The sequence below is a fragment of the Capsicum annuum genome, chromosome 9 (assembly GCF_002878395.1).
Source record: "Capsicum annuum cultivar UCD-10X-F1 chromosome 9, UCD10Xv1.1, whole genome shotgun sequence".
Lineage (NCBI taxonomy): Eukaryota > Viridiplantae > Streptophyta > Magnoliopsida > Solanales > Solanaceae > Capsicum > Capsicum annuum.
In genome coordinates this window covers 68,121,729-68,141,416 of record NC_061119.1, presented here as the reverse complement: position 1 = coordinate 68,141,416, position 19,688 = coordinate 68,121,729, and the positions used below count along the sequence as shown (strand labels likewise).

Genomic DNA, 19,688 nt, shown 5'->3' with positions numbered 1-19,688 from the left:
CGAGTCCACCTAACGACTTACAAGGTCTGACTACGAGTCGTATGCTGGACTCGTGCTCAAAGGACTGAGTTCCTTGGTGGACATTAGTGTGAATCGAGTCCCTCCTTATGACTCGTAGTCATTGATTACGACACGTAAGGTCTACTCGATGTCACTGGAATAGTTTCTTGATTAATCAATATTGTGACTAGGACTGCTCATAATGACTCGTAACATCTGGTTACAGGTTGTTACGTGAGTCGTAACCACTAGAAGTTCATAAGTACTTATGGATAACTTGCATAACTGTTTTCCACAGTTTAGAATTAAGACGAGACTTGAAGCGTTGCAAGGCTAATTGGCCTATCTATTAAGGGGTCTAGAGCTTGAAAATTCAGGGTATTACAGTACGACCCATAAATATAAAATAAGTTTATTCCCTCTAGTTTTCAAAGATAAAATCCCCCAATTTCACTCTCAAACTCAAAACCCAAGAAAAGATTAAGTATTTTGTCTCGTCCCATTTTTCTCGCGAAAAGTGAGATTCGACATGACAACTCTTTTTAGGATTGTTAATGAGTGATGGATCGCTACCTAATGAATTAAGGTGTGTTAAGGCACCATTCTAGGCTAATTAAGAACTGTTTAATTAGTCTACGTCATCAAAAATTCGGGTAAGGATTCAAATTACCCCTAAAAGAAGGTGTTAGGCACTTTACGAGGTCCACAAAGATGGTTTCGGCCAAATTCATATTTTACATGGAGATTCTATGTGATATGCAAGGTCACTTGTTTTATTAACTTAATTTTTACAAAGTGATAAAGTAATGAATAAGCAAAACATGTAATCTAATTATTTTTAAAATACTAATTATCTAACAAATAAACATATAAGTTAGACAAAAGGGAATACATAAGGGACACGATTTATAACAAAACATTTATATTAAATTAGAGAACCTAAACTACCCCAAGAAAATAAACATACAAAGTACAGAAAAAAACAGATTCGCAAGATATGAACAAATGATTTATTTGTTTTAATTCAGATCAGCACCCAGATTACTTATCATTACCCGACCCATTAGCCAACAGTCGCGTTGTTACTGGGTGACAACGTCGTATGTCACTTTGTTAAACATGTTGGGTTACCATCATCTCTAAATGTCTACCCACTCTCAACTTAGGCTAGTTATTAAGTTTAGAGGTGCTCTAAAAGAAAGGATAAAACTAGCGTTTCCTAGAACGCCTACCCGTCCCATCTTATCGTTCAAGTGGCATTGGACTTTTCTATTTTGGATTTGGGTCTAGACAAATAAGCTTAGGCTTTCTAGTTAGACTCAAAGCGTGTCAAACACATACGACGTCAAGTAGCACATAATAGTCTCAAAATAAGCCTCATGGTTAATTAAGAATTGATTAGGTGATTGGCACGCTTAGACAAATAATTGTTCATTTTTGTGTATTATGAGAATGATATCTAAATGTTCAACAAATCATTAGTATGTTGACAATTAATTAAATAAGTCCTATAGGCAGGATATTTAGCATTTTTGACCAATTAATTGTATTAAAAGACTAATGTGGTCTTAATATATCAAAATATGTTTAAAATAGTTCGAATTTGTTAAAAAGTAGTTGTAATATACTGAAAAGTGATTCCAGGTATTAAATTTTCATGATATATTTTCTTCCTTCTATAATATAAAGTTGTTAGATAACTTAATTTTTATGAATAATAATTTTGCTTTTCTATGAATACACTGGGTATGTTATCATCTTATATTTGATTACTTGTATATTCTGGTGAGAGTGAAGATCAACTTAAATGCTACAGGGGTCCTACTACAATGCACTCAGGATGTGGGAAAGATGGGGGCAATTTACATATTGAACTGAATAAATATGATCAAGTTATTGGGCCAGAAGGACCTAGATTGAGTTCAAAACTTGGTGTGCTAGCGCGGAATGGAATCTTAGCGCCACTTAATTATACAGATTAGAGACTTGTTCCTAAAATGTACAAGAATAAAATGTGGGAACAAATTAAGGTAATTGGTATAACCAAAACCTATATATTAAGATATTGTTATTTTTATATATTTTTTATATAAATGAGTAGTGTGTTAAATATATATGTAGTATAATACTAACGCAACTGATGATATGAGGCGCATTTTGATGATGTCACTTGGAACTAAATGGAAAAAAGTAAAGCATGAAGCCAAAACTAGTGGATATGATCCGTACGATACTGATATTGAGTACTTAGCTCATTGTCCAGATAATGTTAAAGAGGATCAGTAGCGATCACTAGTTCATTATTGGAGCTCAGAGGATACACATGTATATGCTAGACCTCTATCCACTTTGCATTGACATCATGAATTACTCCTCTCGTACCATCCTTAATAGTTCATGAATTAATATGGCTTCATTTTAGAGATATTTCATTGTTGTGTGGTTGGGGTTCTTTATTAGTCAAATAAATGAACTCTATTGTCTTAACTAAGGGTACCAAAAGTGGGATATCATTTTAACCTTGTTATATGAAATTTATTATCTATATCTAGTCAGTTATTTCAAATGAAGAAAGGAAAAACATGTTCCTAGTAGATTAAATTTTGTTGGATAGATGACCATACAGGACTATCTATTGGGCTTGAGTATGAGGGAGGTATACTATCTTAATGAGTTCTTTAGTGTGTGTAGGGAGCTTACAAGGCATACAGTTAAAGGGCCAAGTGTTTCTAGTTCTTAGGAGTATAAATTGATCGTAGGTAAATAGTTTTAAATTACATATAAAAGCAAGTTGTAGTAGGTTGATTAATCATTTCCTGATCATATATCCAAATTTCTTTATTTGATATTGCGAAATATTGTTATTTTGATCTTTGGTGTATTGGTCTTTCATTACCATGTATAAGATTTGCAAAAATGATCACTTTGGAGTGCAATTAGATGAGGATATGGTGCTGCACCTATTTTGGATATACTGTAGCCTCTTTTTTTGGAGCAAAGAAGAGTACTTGTAGAACTAGTATAATACAAAGTAGTAGGGTTGAGATTCTATACATTAACCCTTTTAACGGACATACTCAATTTCTATCAGCACACAAAAGATCCCATAAAGATTCTGGAACATCCCCCAAAAAAACCCTATAGAGGTACTTGCATCATTAGTATAAGTCATTGCCGCTAAACTATCAACTAATCTATTTTATTCTCTGTAGACATGGTTCACCATTGTCCTGTTTAGTCTTTGGAGAATGAACCTGCAATCATTTAGTAATGAAGAGTGAATTTACTTTTTACAACATCATCCATCTTTTTCTCCATGTCTTGTTTACTCTTCATAACAAAAGATAAATTTTTCTCTGCTGCTTTACGGCTAGCCAATGCAGCTGCCAGCTGTCCTTCTATAATTCCGTTTATTTCTATAGAAAATGGTGTTTCTATTGGTATATAAGTGAGTATGAGTAATACAAAAGAACCTTTCCTTGGTTCGGGAAGGACAACAACTAAAAATGATCGCTAATACTATGTAAGCTGAGGAGCAAAAGGAGAAATCTGGCCGAGTAAGGACTTACCTCTGATAAGCTAGTTGGCAATGAATACAAACTATTAGGTTAGGTGATGAATATTTTTTCTTAAGATACCTTTTTCTTTATTGAGACCCTAGGAAATATAATAGTTGTCTAAAATTAGTTATCCCTATAAAGAACTATTGACTCAATTATAACCTTTTTAATTTTCCACCCGGTGTGTAGTATCTGTATTGGGGTGCTGATTAATTCAGACTTGCATTGGATAAGAGGTTATCGAGGAAACCACTCCCTACCGAGACTTTTTTCCTATCTAGTGCTCGAACTCGATATCATCACTTGAGATTGAACAAATTCTACCCTACCATAACTTAGAATGGATCTATGTATCCTCTCAAAACCAGAGTCTAAAGCACCTACTACTATATTTTAGGTGCGGACAATGTCCCACTTCCAAAGAAAAAATCCCATAGCTTGAGTTAGTGGGTACTTTTGTGAATAGTTACTAGCTACTTCCCAAATTAGCTTTACTTGTTCATGTTTGATTCAACACACCCTTAAGATGTTAATTGCGAATAGTATTTAGTAGTAAAGATAAAATAGAGATAACACGATAAATTATCTCTTGGTTTTTCAACAAGTAAAGTCGGACAACTATTTTTAGCATAATGAACAAGAAAAGATGGACCGATCGAGTATTACACCTTAAATCTGTATGTGCACTCACTCTATATGAACTATATACAAAAACTACATCCCTAATATGTGCCTTTTAATGCATGTAAAAACAAGACTCTTTCATGGTGGAGCAAGTTGTTCGAGCTCATCATATGTGATAGATTAATGGTTAGTCATTTTCTATTAGTGTAATCAAGAAGACAAAATTGAAACCCACCCACAAATAAAACTGCAATCCTTTTGCTATGGCCACAAAAAATTGAGATTTAAATTACATTAGTATTATTCCTAACAGAAATCTAAAAGAAGCATTTTGTGAGACAAATTTTTATAGATATATGTTAAGTTATTAACCATAATATGTTCCATCAGAATAACTGAAAGAGAGAATACATATTGGGCAGTCTCAACAATTTTGAAACCGAAGAAAGTGGAAAGGTAATGGGATGAAACCATGGGGTTCTTTAGATTTTCACTATTATATGATGATCTCATAACCCCCCATTTTTTCATTGTTGGGATTTAACTTATATATTCTGGCAACATAAAAGAAAAAGGGTTATACTATCGTAACATTTTCTATTTTCAAGGTTCGTAATACGTCTTGCTGTGTCAGGTCGTTGTATATAGTTATCTTTTAATAGATCTGATCGTTGTGAATTTTATGTTGTCAATTTATATAATTTAAATTATTATAGTTCAAAGGACACCCTCAATTTATCCTCAACCAGATAAACCATTCTGCAAATGGAATAGGCTGGTTTTAATATGATTAAATTTATGCCTACCCTGCAAAAGAACCATTCTTCCACGAAGAATCACTTGGTATAAAAGGGAATTTCACTTTGAGAACTTGTATATAGTAACATACTCATACCATCAACAGCAAACTAAACTACTTGCATAGTTTTACCTTGTTTACAAGTGCTTTTTTTTAGGTAGTGGTCACATAAACTACTTTATTTTTGTTGTTTTTTAACTTCCAAGAATGTGGGTGCTTGCCTTATATCTTTTACCTTCTGAAAAAACTACTGATAATGACAAAAAAACCTACTCATGAACTTTCAGTAGGGCTCTTTGAATTACTGAACAAAAAAAGCATGATCAATTCAGCCTAGTGAAATTGACATTATTCTTGAATAGCATCAGCCAGGGGTCTAGTAAAACAAGTAGCCATATTGTGTTATTTCACTTCCCTTTTCAGTTCTATAAATACTTTGTTTTAGTTAACAAGCTATACCAACTAAATTCTTGGTTTTTTCTATTTTCTTTCTTTCTTGTGCTTGTTCAGTTCATTGTAGGTTTTATGATTACCCCAAGGTGTCGCATTTTCATGCATTGTCACAAATATTAATGCCACCTTCCCATTAGTGAAGAAAGTTTTGCTTCATACTGATGAGAAGCCCTTGATGAAGCTGGTAATCCAGTTTTAGAAAGATAACCTTTTTATAGTGGTGTACTGGGAAGAGCTAGAAGGCACAACTTAAGTAGAAGGCACAAAATATTATGAAGTTTGATGCTTAGAACCTAGAGAACACAAATCTCCTAACAACTTAAGCAATTTGTGGACTACAAATCACAGTACTCACCTCCTGCCCCATCATGGCATGCAGTACCCCCTTTTTTGAATTGTAATACTACTACTATCAAAAGTGTTTGATCTTTAATTAGGATGTGAATACAGTTATAAATACATACAATAGCGCTCATAACAGACACACTATTTGGCATTCATCTCTATTTGATAAGAATATAAAATTCTTTTATAAGGATTTGTTAGTTGTAGCTAGAGACAGTAAGCGAGTAACTAAATTCAATGTTTTCCCGAAACTATATAGACAAATCAAGTTGTCTAATGGCTAGAGCTCTTCATGTTATTAAAGAGTAAAAAGTCTTCCATGGACTAATTATGTAATTTTGATAGTACCTGGAAAATACAAACTTCCAATAAGTTAAGTTTTCTACAAATGATAATATTCTCCCCTCTGCTGAGATCTCTCCTTCTAAATTACACTACAGATAAAAGAAAGAAAAGAAAAAGAAGAGCACCCGGGGATGTAGCCTTGTAGTAGTGAAGAGGATTGAGGAAAATGAGTTCTCGGTAGGCATAAATATTAGTTGATTTCTTCTCATGACCTTGGTAGATAGAATTACACACTACACGTGTTGCTGAAGGTAGTAAGCATCCCATGGAATTAAGTTGAGAAAATCTAAGAAACTAGTCTTCACTGTAAATAGCCCATTTTAAGTAAATACAGAGAACATAGTTATGGCTGTGGGGCTAATTAGCAGTAAGAAGTATGCCAGGTGATAGAAAAAATCGATATATTATATTATATAACCCATAGAAACATGAAATACCAAGAAACTCATATTTTTAGGAGGCAAAACTTTAGAGTTTGCTGTTAGCTTTTTGCAGAACTAAGAGGAGTAAACATTTGAAGCCTCCAACAACTTTAATATGCAAAGGCTTATGAAAGAGCCAAACCTATGACAAACTTAATTCCCTCTATAATTTGCCATCCAGAAAGTGAGAATTATTTTAGTACTGTACATAAAAATTCCTTAGCATATACATAAATATTCTATAAGAATTTACCTACCTCAAACTAAGAAAGATGGAGCAGAGATCATCATCTTGCCTTGGCCTATGCCATCTTTCTCCCCAGAAACATTAAGATGTGAAGAAATAAGGACTTCTTCTTTTTCTTTGCGACCTTTACATCTGGAGATGAATCAGTTTCACTATTTCTTATTTGTACATTTTTTTTCGAACTTGAGGTTTGATGAGGTACTGCAGCCTCTGGTGCATGTTCAGAAGCTTTTGATTCTTTATTCTCATCAAATTCATGAAATCTTTGACTTTTTCCTAGTCAACTCACCTTCAATAAATGCAACAACAATTGTTTCTATTCCTTCTTTCTATTTCCTTCAGGAAATTTCTTCTACTTTCAAGCATTCTACTTCAGTTGTTGCTTTGTCAATGTTGAGCTTTACTTGTTCGAGTTTTATCTAAGCTAGTACCACCGTTGCTTGTATTTTATGATGCTTTTATTTCTTTGTCTCTAATAGCTCGCCTTTTGAGTTCTCTTCTTCATCAGCCTCCTGTTTCAACTTTGATTCCATGTAAGTTGCTAACTCGTTGTTGATATCTTGTAAAAAATATGAACCAGCATATAATTTTGCTCTATGATCCTTTGTATATAGAATTTTTTGGTTTAGCCTCTCAATCTGCTCTTCTGCTTTCTTTAATTCCTGCTCCCAGTTTATAATATCCTTCTCTCTTGCCATAGATGCTCCAACTCGGTGATCCTTGGCCTCCAGATGTGCAACATGTGCAGCCTCCAAAAACTCCTTTGAAGTAATAGTCTCAACAGCCAAATTCTTCACTATCTTCTTAACATCGTTAGATACAGATACAGTTTTTCAGCATTTTTCACAACAACATATTTTTTGGATGCTAATAAATCATAATCCTAATGGATAAATTCTAATTTAGAATTTATAGATTGTAGCTTTAACACTGCAACTTTAATTCTGGCTCTGGCAACCTCAAGCTGTGCTTTGGCGGCAATACTAACGTCATCAGCAATCCCCCATTCAATATCTTCGAAATTGAGCTTAGCAAGTTTTGAATCATGTCTTTCTTGTTTCTCTTATGTTTGTGCTCTCTCTAGGTTGAGTTTCAACTCTTCTATAAGTATCTTAGTGCTATCTAGCTCTTTCAGAACTAGAAACTTTGCATCTTCCGCATCCTGACACTTTTTCTTATACTATGGGATCTACTCCTACACTTTTGCTAGTTCTTGCTCAATAATATTCTGTCTCTACAAAAACAAAGAAGAAAAAGTTCAAACTTTAAAGTCAAGAAAATAATGTGAAATAGTCTATTTAGCCAAGCTTCTAAGAAGAGAAAGTGCTTATTTTAGAAAGTATATTTTAGAAAGTATACCTCCACTGTCAGTTGTCTATCAGACTTCCAGTCAACAATCTCTCCAAACTTTGAAACTGCCTGTTTCACAGGTTGGATTGGTGTTTTTATGTTGATATTAACTCTATTTACATCAAATTTCTCAGGATGCTTACACTGAGCATTTGGAGATTTCACTTGATTATTATTTCTCTCTGTTTACCATTCTGGCTATGCTAGAACCTTTTAACTAATCAAATTAGATTATAAAGTGTATTATTTTATTATGTATTATTGTGTTAAAATTCTCTAGGAAAAGAGCAAGAGAAACAAAGAAAGTCAAAAAAAGTTGACTATGCCACACACATCAGGAAGATAAAGTCATGCTCAACTTATAGATAAGCTATGACATAATCACACTCTTTGTTCTGTAATTTTTTTTATTAACTGATATATGTCTTGAATATTTTATGGTATTCTCTTACTATTGAAATAGATGAAAAAGAATAATATTTATGTAAAGCCAACCCGTATTGAGGTATACAAAAAAACTCGCACGAGAGAGAATACACAACCAGTGAATAGGATTGCCGGTGAAGTTATGGTAATTCTGATTCTTTATAAGTATTTTGGTACTTTTATTCTATTGTAATTTTCTTTAACTTTTCATTGCTTAACTTTTCTTTCAAAAAGAAATAAATGGATGATATCGTTGAGGTGTATCCCGAGTTAAATATACCTGAAAGTGCTCCCAACAATGTGTACTCAAAATTAATGGGACCAGACACTCATGGGATTGTCCGAACTCTAGGAAAGGGTGCAGGTCCAAGTTTAGTGTATGGTCCAATATATAAACGATCTCAAGTTGAAAAAAGGACTTTGATACATGGGTTGAGTTGGAGGTTCAAAAAGCTACCTCAACTATGAAAATTGAGATGGTGAAAAAGTTGGCTGAAGCACAAAAAGAAATGAAAGCGATGGATAAAAAGTTGTCTGAAGCAAAAGAGGAAGCAAAAGAGGATAAGGAAGCAGTGGAGAGAAAATTATCGGAAGCAAAAATGGATGTGGAAGACATTATAGAAGATAAAGTAAAGGCAGGTATACAAGCATATCTAGAGTCTTTGGGTATTACTATTGATGCAAATGCAAAATCAGGATAGGTAAATAATTGTGTTGTTCACAAAAATTACTTTTGTTAGTTGATAACTTAGTTATTTTTAATTAGAATAGTTTTTCTTGTGATAGGTTTCTGATAACTCAATTGAATATCGTTAACAACCATTATTACCCATTTCATTTGTTCACACAAAAAAGGTTAGAGAAAATAAAGTTTTGATTTTTATTTCAATTTGTTTAAATCCTAACATTCATATGATTTTGGGATCAATTGATTCCTTTTTCTTGTTTTTATTTGGGATTAATCGATCAACTGTTAATCACTACGTCATGTAAACTGTTGGTATTGAAGTTCAACCTTTGTGGTTCTATAACTTATAGCTGAACATCATAATTGAGTAACTAAGTTGCATTTTAACTGATTGCTTTTTATGTATTTTAATATATGAATTTTTTATGGTGCTATGCTATATCAGAGTTATTCATCGGTAATCTTGGTCAAGTTTTTATTGTTGAAGCTATTTGTTGTTGAAGCAATCTTCTGATTTTGTTTTGATTTTCCTTATGGGAAAAATAGGCGTACTATGTATGCTAGGATTTGTTATGTTTAGAATTTTGTATATATTTAAGTAATCAGCTTAATTTTTCTTCTTAGGCTAAGATGATCAAGAAGACTAGAATTAGTGTAGTTTACACAAATAAACAAAAGTGGGTAAGTTAAAAAAATTACATGACATCCCTTTTCTCTTTTCTTTTCTTTCAAAGAGAAAAAATTGTCATCTCGAGATGATGCTTTTGTATCAATTTTTCAATATGCTTGTCTTAAAAAAATTCAATGTGCCTTTTGGATATCCCAAGCTGTTCTAGTCATGGAGAAAATAATTTCATCGTATAGTTATACTTTTTTCTTTTATGTGAATTTCTTATGCAGAGCTTTTTAGGGAATTGAGGTCAATTACTAGCTATGAAATGCTCTCAACTTGTGGATTGATAATTTCATAAAGCTTTATTGCAGATTTTATTTTAGAATTTAACGAAATTGATTTGAATTAGGCATTTAAGTTGGTTGCATGTTGAAACTATTATATTTATATTTCATTTTTACTTAGATCATTTGATTTGATACCATTTAACTTTTACAGAACAATTATTATTTTGCTATTTTGTTCTTTGGTTATAATGAACACATTTACTTTACATATATTTCATGTTTATTATAAGAGGTGGTTATCTATGATGTATAGATTAAATAAACTATAAATATTTGTGTCATGAGAAAAATTATTGAGAATTTGTATTCATTTTTAAAATAATTGATAATGACATTAATCTAAATGCAAATAATATTGATGACAATTTTGGAATGTTCTAAATGAATGTTACTAAAATTTACGATATTAATATTTTATTTATTAACCTCAACTAAAACGACATTAATTTAAATACAAAATTTTACAAAGGTCCCAAGTAAGAGTCACAAAGAAAAATCTACCAAACATTTAATCTAAATGTTAGAAATTAAGTGACATTTCTTATAAATGTCATATATTTCTTATCGACATTTACCTTAATGTCAAAAATAAAATGTCATATATCTCATACTGACTTTTATCTAAATGTTAGAGAGAATATCATAAATTTCATACCAACATTTACCTATATGTTGCAAATAAATATCGTAAATCTATTCCGACATTTACATAAATGTCTCGAAGTTAATGTCAAAAAATTTACCTAAATGTTGGAAACATTCTCGACACTAAAATTTGTGATATTTGTTTCAAATATAAATTAAATGTCGGTAGATAAATTTGTGATATTTAAACTCCTTAGCACGATTTATATAATGTAGTCGTATCTCTACTTTCTTGTAGTGTGAGGAACTGAAGTAAGTTTATGCCCCCACCCCCACCCCACCCTCCATATAGTCTACTTAGGGCATGTCAACCTTAGAAAATGGATGGCAAAATTGACAGAATGTTAAACTTTTGGAATCACTAGCCCCTCCAACTATTGGTCAGGTTGCATTGGCTAATATTCTATCTCAAGAGATGTTTGATTTTGAGGCATATGATCAATATTATGCATTTTAGGTCCTACCAGAGCTGGGAGGTACAACAATAAGTTAATTTTAAGGCATATAATCAAAATGGTAGTTTCAGGTCCCAACAATGCGGAGGGCACCATAACAAGATGCTCCTACCAATGTGCTTCAACCAATACAACTCCTAGTAGGAAGGATCTAGCCATACTTGTTTTTAGGATTAAACCTTCCAAATTATATTAGTACTACCAACCAAATGAGACATTATCAAAATATGTATGTTTATTCTATCTTATTCTATCTTAAAACACAACACACAAAGTTAATTGGGTTTTAGTTGAAAGGGGAGCATTTAACTGGTGGATGGATATCACGAGAGAGATAGAGATTCTGCACTACTACTACTGAACTTGACCATGATTTAAAGAGCATTTATAGATAAGTTTTTGCCAAGTAGTGAGATGGATGGGCTTTAGTGAGAGTTCAAATAGCTTAAATAGGCCATATGTCTGACCAAATATGGGATTGAGTTCATAAGAATGGCAGAGTATGTGCCATACTTGAAACTAATTAAGAGAAAAAATGAAACAATAGAGTCAGTTCACGAAGTAAAATAATCATACTAGTTAGCAAACATAGTTGTGGTACACAATCTACAAACACGGGAAAGTATCACTATCCTACTTTCTATAAAGGTTGTATTAGGTATAGTCCTATAATTTTTGTATCAACTCTAGCATTGGACACTATTTAACAATCTACTAGTCTATTCAGTACACATTTTGTCCAATCATATAAAGAATCAGAACTATTTATCTAACTCTTGACTCATTTGTTCTTTTCTTTTATTGAATTCTTCCTAAATTTATTTCATTCCAAGTCATAAACAACTTCATTAGCAACACCCAGGATATTATAGAGTGAGTGACGTCTTGCACTCTTCTTAGTATGCCATTATATGTCAGCATGCCAAAGTCAATGTGTCTGTTGAGAGTCCTCCAAATAAACTAAGAATAGGGAACATTGAAAGAAGGTCGTCCAAATTGCTTCCATATCTTTATCACATTGCACACACTTTTTTGCAATTTATATATTCCATTTCTAAAATAGGTTCACTACTACCAGTAACCTCTGTGTTTGGATCTATGATGTTTTGATGATTGACAAAATGAATGAAACATGTTGATCAAGGTAGTTCAACAGTTACACAGTCGAAAGTTGTGTCACAATCCGAACCGGGGCCTAGTCGTGACGGGTATCTCAAACCTACCGTAGATCGGAGACTACCCCCTTAGCCTAACCTCAAGAGCACAATAATGATAATAAAGTGGAAGCTAATTAAGATAGTAACAAAAGGTGAATAGGTAACTCAATGAAACTAAGAGTTAAGACATCAACCAACCCACACTTTCCCACAATAGCCTCTAAAACTAGAATATCAACAACTTTGGGGCATGCCCTGAAACATGATCTAAAGGAATCCAAAAGTATTAAGTCAACAACAAAAGAATAATGAAATGATAAGGCCTTTCAAAGGATGAAGGCTCACCACTTCACAACAACTCAGCAAATGTGCTCAACCACCTAATGTTGCACAAGAGCAATAGAAAAACCTTCGAACCATACATCATAAAGCGATGTAGCATCCTAGGAAGGTCAGTTGGATAAGCACTGGCATATAACTTAGGGAAAGTGATAACATAATTCCATGTCCAAAATCAGTCAAAACCACATGGGCATATTCATATATATATATATATATATATTTATAAAGAATACAGGGATAGGATAAGGGTCATGAACATAAGACTTTAAAGTTATTAACCTGGTTGTGTAGCTCGATCCATCCAAAAGGCACCCATAGGCTATATGCGTTCAGCTCCTTCTGCTAAAAGGGCCCAATGTGTGTTAACCGCATGAACCGAGGAAAAACTGAGGGAAAACTAAAGACACAATGGGCAATAGCCATCCTAAAATATATATCAAGTATGCACCAAGCACACGATCATATAGATCCCAAATTTTGGTAAATGTGGTTTTCAGTGTTCGTTCCCTCGGGATTACACCTTCATATTTAGTTACACAACCCTATTTAAGCCCAAACTAAATTCACTTTGCACATAGTTCCAACCATTAGCCCAGAAATCATTCATTAATGAATTTATCACTTGGTATCGTCATACCAATATGCTTACAAACTAAATTAAACTTGTCAAACCAATCCACATAACCGCATTAACTCCTAAGTTCCATTGAAAATCCAAGCCATGGACACCAAATCCATCCAAATCCATTTTTTTATATCCATTTATCCATTAATGCAATGTATTAGGTTCAAAATCAAGTTAAACCATGCAATCATCCATAATTAAAATTAAATGCACAAAGTGGGTTGAGGTCAATGCCAATTTCAAGTCAAAATTTATCCAATTTGGTGAAACCCATGTCCACCATTCTAACCATTTAAATAATGTACCAATTCAGTCCCCAAAATATCAATTTAAAGCATGAATAATCAATTTAAAACATTGGACAAGTAAGTCAATCCATAACAACCAAAACCCCTTAACCTAATTTCAAAATCCACAATTTAAATTACATAGAAATCCATTCAATTAATGCACAATGTAAAATTAAAGTTTAGGGAAGAGAAACATGGTGAAACACACAAAAACTTGAAGTTAATTTGAAGTTTGGAGTCCGGATGATGAATTCTCTATGAAAACCTTGAACTTTCTTGGGTTTTCAGTGTTAAGTGAGAATGAATGATTTTGATTTTTGAAAACTGAATAAAAGAGGCTTATTTTAAGTTTAAAGGTCGTACAAGGGTTAAAAGACCCAAAAGCTACTCACCCTAAGTAAAAAAAATAAAAACTGGACAAAATTAAAAACATCACAGTGGCATACCAATATCGCAAAGGTTAACCTCCGAGACACGGCTTTATTATGGATCCTCACTACCTCAAGGTCCCAAAATGACCCCAAACTCCTTCCAAAAAATCCAAAACTTTCCCAAATTACCCCTTTAACATCCCTAAACATAATTTGAGTCAAAAGTCAGCATTACACACATGGGAGGGTCAAAGATAAAATGATCAAAATTTTAAGGGGTCTTACATTATGCCCCCTTAGGATCATTCATCCCCAAATGATGAGTTGGGACACTTTTAACATGAGAATAGAAAGAACACACCAGAAGAAAATGATAAAATTAGAAAGTGACAAGAGGAAAACAAAACTCATACATTAAGCACTCTCATCCAACATAGGGAGGAGCAAGAATGGATACTTGGCCTTCATATCTTCCTCAACTCCCCATGTAACCTCTTTTACCTTTTGATTTCTTCAAAGGACCTTAACTAAAGCTATGTCCTTTGTCCTTAATCTATGAACTTGACTATACAATATCTCAATCGGGAATTCCTCATAAGACAAGGATCCATAACACCTACGTCCCCAACAACCACTATCAAGGAAGGAACACCCATATACTTATTCAATATACAAAAATGAAAGAAAAGATGAATAGAGCCAAAAATCGCAGGCAAATCCAACTCATAAGAAACATTTCTAATTCTCCTCCAAAGTTTTAATAGTATACTCCGCTTGCCCATCATCTTGAGGGTGGAAAGCGGTGCTAAAGTTCACTTGTGTACCCAAATCTTTTCCAAATGAACACCAGAAGTTAGAAGAAAACTATGCACCTCAGTCTGAAATGATAGACATCAGTGCTCCATGCATTTCACAATCTCCTAAATGAAAAACTTAGTGGTAATTCTCTCTAGAATAGTTAGTCCTCACAAGCAAGAAGAAAGCAAACTTAGTAATCCTATCCATAATAACCCAAATCGAATCATACTTAATACGAGACTGAGGAAGACTTGTAATGAAATCCATATTAATCATCTTCCACTTCCACATGGGCAACACTATCTATTGAGACATGCCACCAGGCCTCAAATGCTCAACCTTAACTTGCTGACAAACCATATATTTGGCAACAAAATTTGCCACATCTAAAAAAAAGGCAGCCCAGTGCACTAAAGTTACCACTATGTGTGGTCTTTGGGAAGGGCCCCACCACAAGGGTGTATCGTACGAAACCTTACCTTACATTTCTAATAGAGGTTGTTTCCATGGCTTAAACCCGTGACCTCTTGGTCACATGGAAACAACTTTACCAGTAGATTTCCTTCAAGTCATGGAATATCTTAGTTGAACCTGGATGAACTATATATTTGGACTCATGGACCTCAATCTAAATCCTTTCCCATAGCCTATCAACATCTGGAACACATAATCCTTAATACCTCAAGATGACATCTCCCTTAATCTCCAAAGCTATAGCTTTTTGCTGACCCACATCATCCTTAATCTATGTATGTATGAGATCCAAAGCCTATTCTCCTTTGCCTCAGCACCAAGAGACGATTTGATCACTTACTAAACAATCCCTCCTCCATATTCATAGTCTAAAAGATGAACTCCCAAGTTAGCCAACATGTGAATGTCCTTCACCAATCATCTTTTCACTGTATTAACATGAGACAAGATCTCCATAGATAATCTGCTAAGAGCATCAACAACAATATTAGCTTTACTTAGATGGTAGTGTAAATTCATGTCATAATCTTTGAGTAAATCAAGCCACCGTCTCTACCTAAGATTCAACTCCCTTTGAGTAACACATATTGAAAGTTCTTACGATTTGAATAGATATCCATATGTACCCCATACAGATAATGGCACCAAATTTTTAATGCAAAAACCACTACTGCCAACTCTAGATTATTATTTGGGTAATACCTCTCATAAACCTTAAGCTTTATAGAAGCATAGGCCACAAATATATTGTGCATCAACAATACACAACCTAGTCCCACATGGGATGCATCATAAAACATAACAAGGCCATCAGTACCTTCTGGCAGGGTCAAAACTGACACAAAAGTCAGCACATCTTTCAACTTCTTACAACTACCATCACAAGCATCGGACCATAAGAACTTAACCTTCTTTTAAGTCAACCTCATCAATGGAGAATTAAGAGAAACTCTCCAAAAAATCCTATAATAACTATCTAAGCCTAAGAAGCTCCTAATGTCCGGCGGAATCATGGGTCTAGGCCATCTCTTAACCGCCTTAACTTTCTGTACCTCTACCTTGATCTCTTCACTAGAAACAACATGCCCAAGAAAGGTCACAACACTCAACTAAATTTCACACTTAGAAAACTTCGCATGTAATTTTTGGTCCTTAAGAGTCTGCAACACAATTTAGAGGTGATTGACATGATCCTACTCACTCTTAGAGTACACCATAATGTCATCAATGGAGACTCACAAATAAGTCCAAAATTTGCATGAACACCCAATTCATAAGATCCATAAAAGCAGCTAAAGCAACCTCCCTAGTTTTCAATTGATTGTAGCTCAAATAAAGATCAATCTTAGAGAAAAACCTAGCATGCTGAAGCTGGTTAAAAAGATCATCAATCGTGGGAAGAGAATACTTATTTTCCACTATCACCTTATTCAACTGACGATAGTCTATACATATCCAAAGAGGCCCATCTTTCTTTCACACAAAAAGTACAGGAGTACCCTATGGAGAAATACTAGGACGAATAAAACCCTTATTAAGAAGATCTTTTAATTGCTTCTTTAGATTCTTTAGTTCAGCTAGAGCCATCTTATAAGGAGAAATAAAAATAGGATAAGTATCCACTAGAAGATCAATCCCAAAGTATATTATTCTATCAAGAGAAATTTAAGAAAGATCATTGGGAAACACTATAGGAAATTCATTAACCACATGAATGGATTGAAAAGAAGGACTTTCAGATTCAAAATCTTTAACCCAAACTAGATGGTATAGACACTCTTTTGAAATTAATTTTTGAGTTCTAAGATAGGAAATAAACCTTTATTTGGGTACTAAGGAACTCCCCCTTATTCAATCACATGCTCATTAGGAAAATGAAAATTGACCCTTTGGGTCCTATAATCCAGAGAAGCATGGCATAAATTAAGCCAATCCAACCCCAAGATAACATTAAAATCCAACATACCCAACTCTATAAAATCCACTAATGTCTCTTTATAAAATATGGACACCACACAACCCCTATATATTTTTTGAGCAACTATAGAATCACCCATCAAAGTAGACACATAAAAGAGATCTGAAATACTTTCAGGACCAAAACCAAAATATAAAGCCACATAAGGGGTCACATAAAAAAGGGTAGAACCCAGATCAAACAAATAATAAATATTAAGAGAGAAGAGCTGTAATATACCAGGAACAACATCTGTAGATGCCTCAGATGATTGGTGAGTACCAACTTCTTAGAGATGATTTCAGCCAGTGCCGGTACCAACAGTAGCACCCTATGGCTTAGGACCTTAAGATATGGCAATCAAAACTTTATTAGCCCTAGTGGCAACCCTGGATAAAGGATAATCTCATTACATCTGACTAAGCTGACCATAATTATAACACCAATTCCTCCCCTTCTCACTATAACCATGATGAAGCTGCCCATAAAAATGACAAGGAGGATAAGACAGGGCTAACTGAGCTCCACTAGACTGAGATTGGGTACTTTATGCCTTAGGACAACTTCTAGCTTGAAAATAATAATCACTCAAAGGCTTAGGATAAGAACCACTAGCCGTCAAATAAGAATTACCCAAGTTCTTCTTCTTGGTCCATTGTATGCCATCTTTCCCCACTCTGCTCTGAATACCTAAACTTTTTATTCTGCCTCTGTCCTATTTCTAATAGCCTCTTCTTTTCATCCTTTACCTGCTATATATAAACCATAAATTTAGAGATTTTCATATCAGTGTTCAACATCATAACCTTAAACTTTAATACCAAGTCATAGGACAACCCAGAAAATTTTTTTCTCATTTGGAACCTCATATTAGATACTAACTCTAGAGCATAATGAGCCAAATTCTGAAATTTTAGAGCATACTCCTTCACAATCATCTTCCCTTACTTCAAGTTTACAAACTCTTCAGCCTTAGCTTTCCTCAATTCTATAGGAAAGAAGTGGTAAAGAAAGGCCCTTGAAAAGTCATCCCCTATAGCATGCTGAATTCCATTACCCCTCATAGATTCTTACTGCTCATACTATTGATAAGCTACATCCTTTAACTGATACATAACAAAATTTACACCCTCCAAATCAGTAGCATGCATTACCCTTAAAATCTTCTCCATCTCATTAATGAACCCTTGCAGATCCTCCTTTACCTTAGATCCTATAAAGGTTGGGGGATTCAACCTCATAAACTAGACAACTTGAATGACCTTAGATGTATGAGCAATAGAACCAACAGATTTAGATTAATGAGACTGCGATACCACCAACTAAGTAAGAATATGAATAAGGTAAAAAAACTCTATATTAGAGATATCTCCCTGAAGTGATTGAGTATTAGTGTCACCAACATGGTAAGTTTAAGGAGGACTATTAGGGATAGGTGGAACACCATGTGAAGTAACACAATCAGGAATAGGGACCCTAGAATGGGTCTATGCTTTATAAACAGCGTGAGTCCTCTCCACATTCTTTCAGGTGGAACAGAGTTCCTAGTAGAGTTTCTACAAACATAAAAACTTTGGGGAGGCATGATATGAAATGCGAGGAAGCCAGGAGTTAGAGATGATTCATAACACTAAACTCTATAAAATGAAATAGAACACAAGAAAAAAAAAATTCCTAAATGCTTGTAGCCTCCTCCTTATAAGTATGGCATGCACGCATCCATTAAAAAAATCAGCTCGACATGGCTTTGTTGAAACCTAATGGCCTTAAATCATGCTTTAATACAAAGTTTGTGATGACCAAAACCAGGGCCTAGTCGTGATGGGTATCTCAAGCCTACTATGGACTAGAGACCACCCCCTTAGCCTAACCTCAACATCACAATAATGATAATAAAGTAAAAGACAATTAAGATAGTAATAAAATATTAATAGATAACTCAAAGAAACTAAGATTCAAGACAACAAACAACACATACTTGTCCACAATAGCCTCTAAAAATAGAGTAGCAACTATGTCGGGACATGCCCCCTATTATGACCAAAAAAGAATCCATAAGTACAAATTCAATAAATAAAGAATAATGAAATGATAAGGCCTTCCAAAAGATGGAGGCTCACCATTTCATAATAACTCAATAGACGTTCTCAACCACCTAATGATACATAGGAGAAATAGAAAGGTCTTTAGACCCTATATCATGAAATGATGTAGCATCCTAGGTCGGTTAGTAGTATAAGCACTGGCATGTAACTCAGGGAAAGTGTTAACATAATGCCTTGTCCAAAATCAGTCAAAACCACATGCACATATTCACATATATATATATATATAGGATGTCGGGATAGGGTAAGG

At 34.0% G+C, this 19,688-nt stretch overlaps 1 pseudogene; it reads left to right on the top strand.

The window, feature by feature from the left end:
• The first annotated feature begins 1,764 nt into the window (after positions 1 to 1,764).
• Positions 1,765 to 9,272, top strand: LOC107841434 (annotated as a pseudogene).
• Positions 9,273 to 19,688: the final 10,416 nt, after the last annotated feature.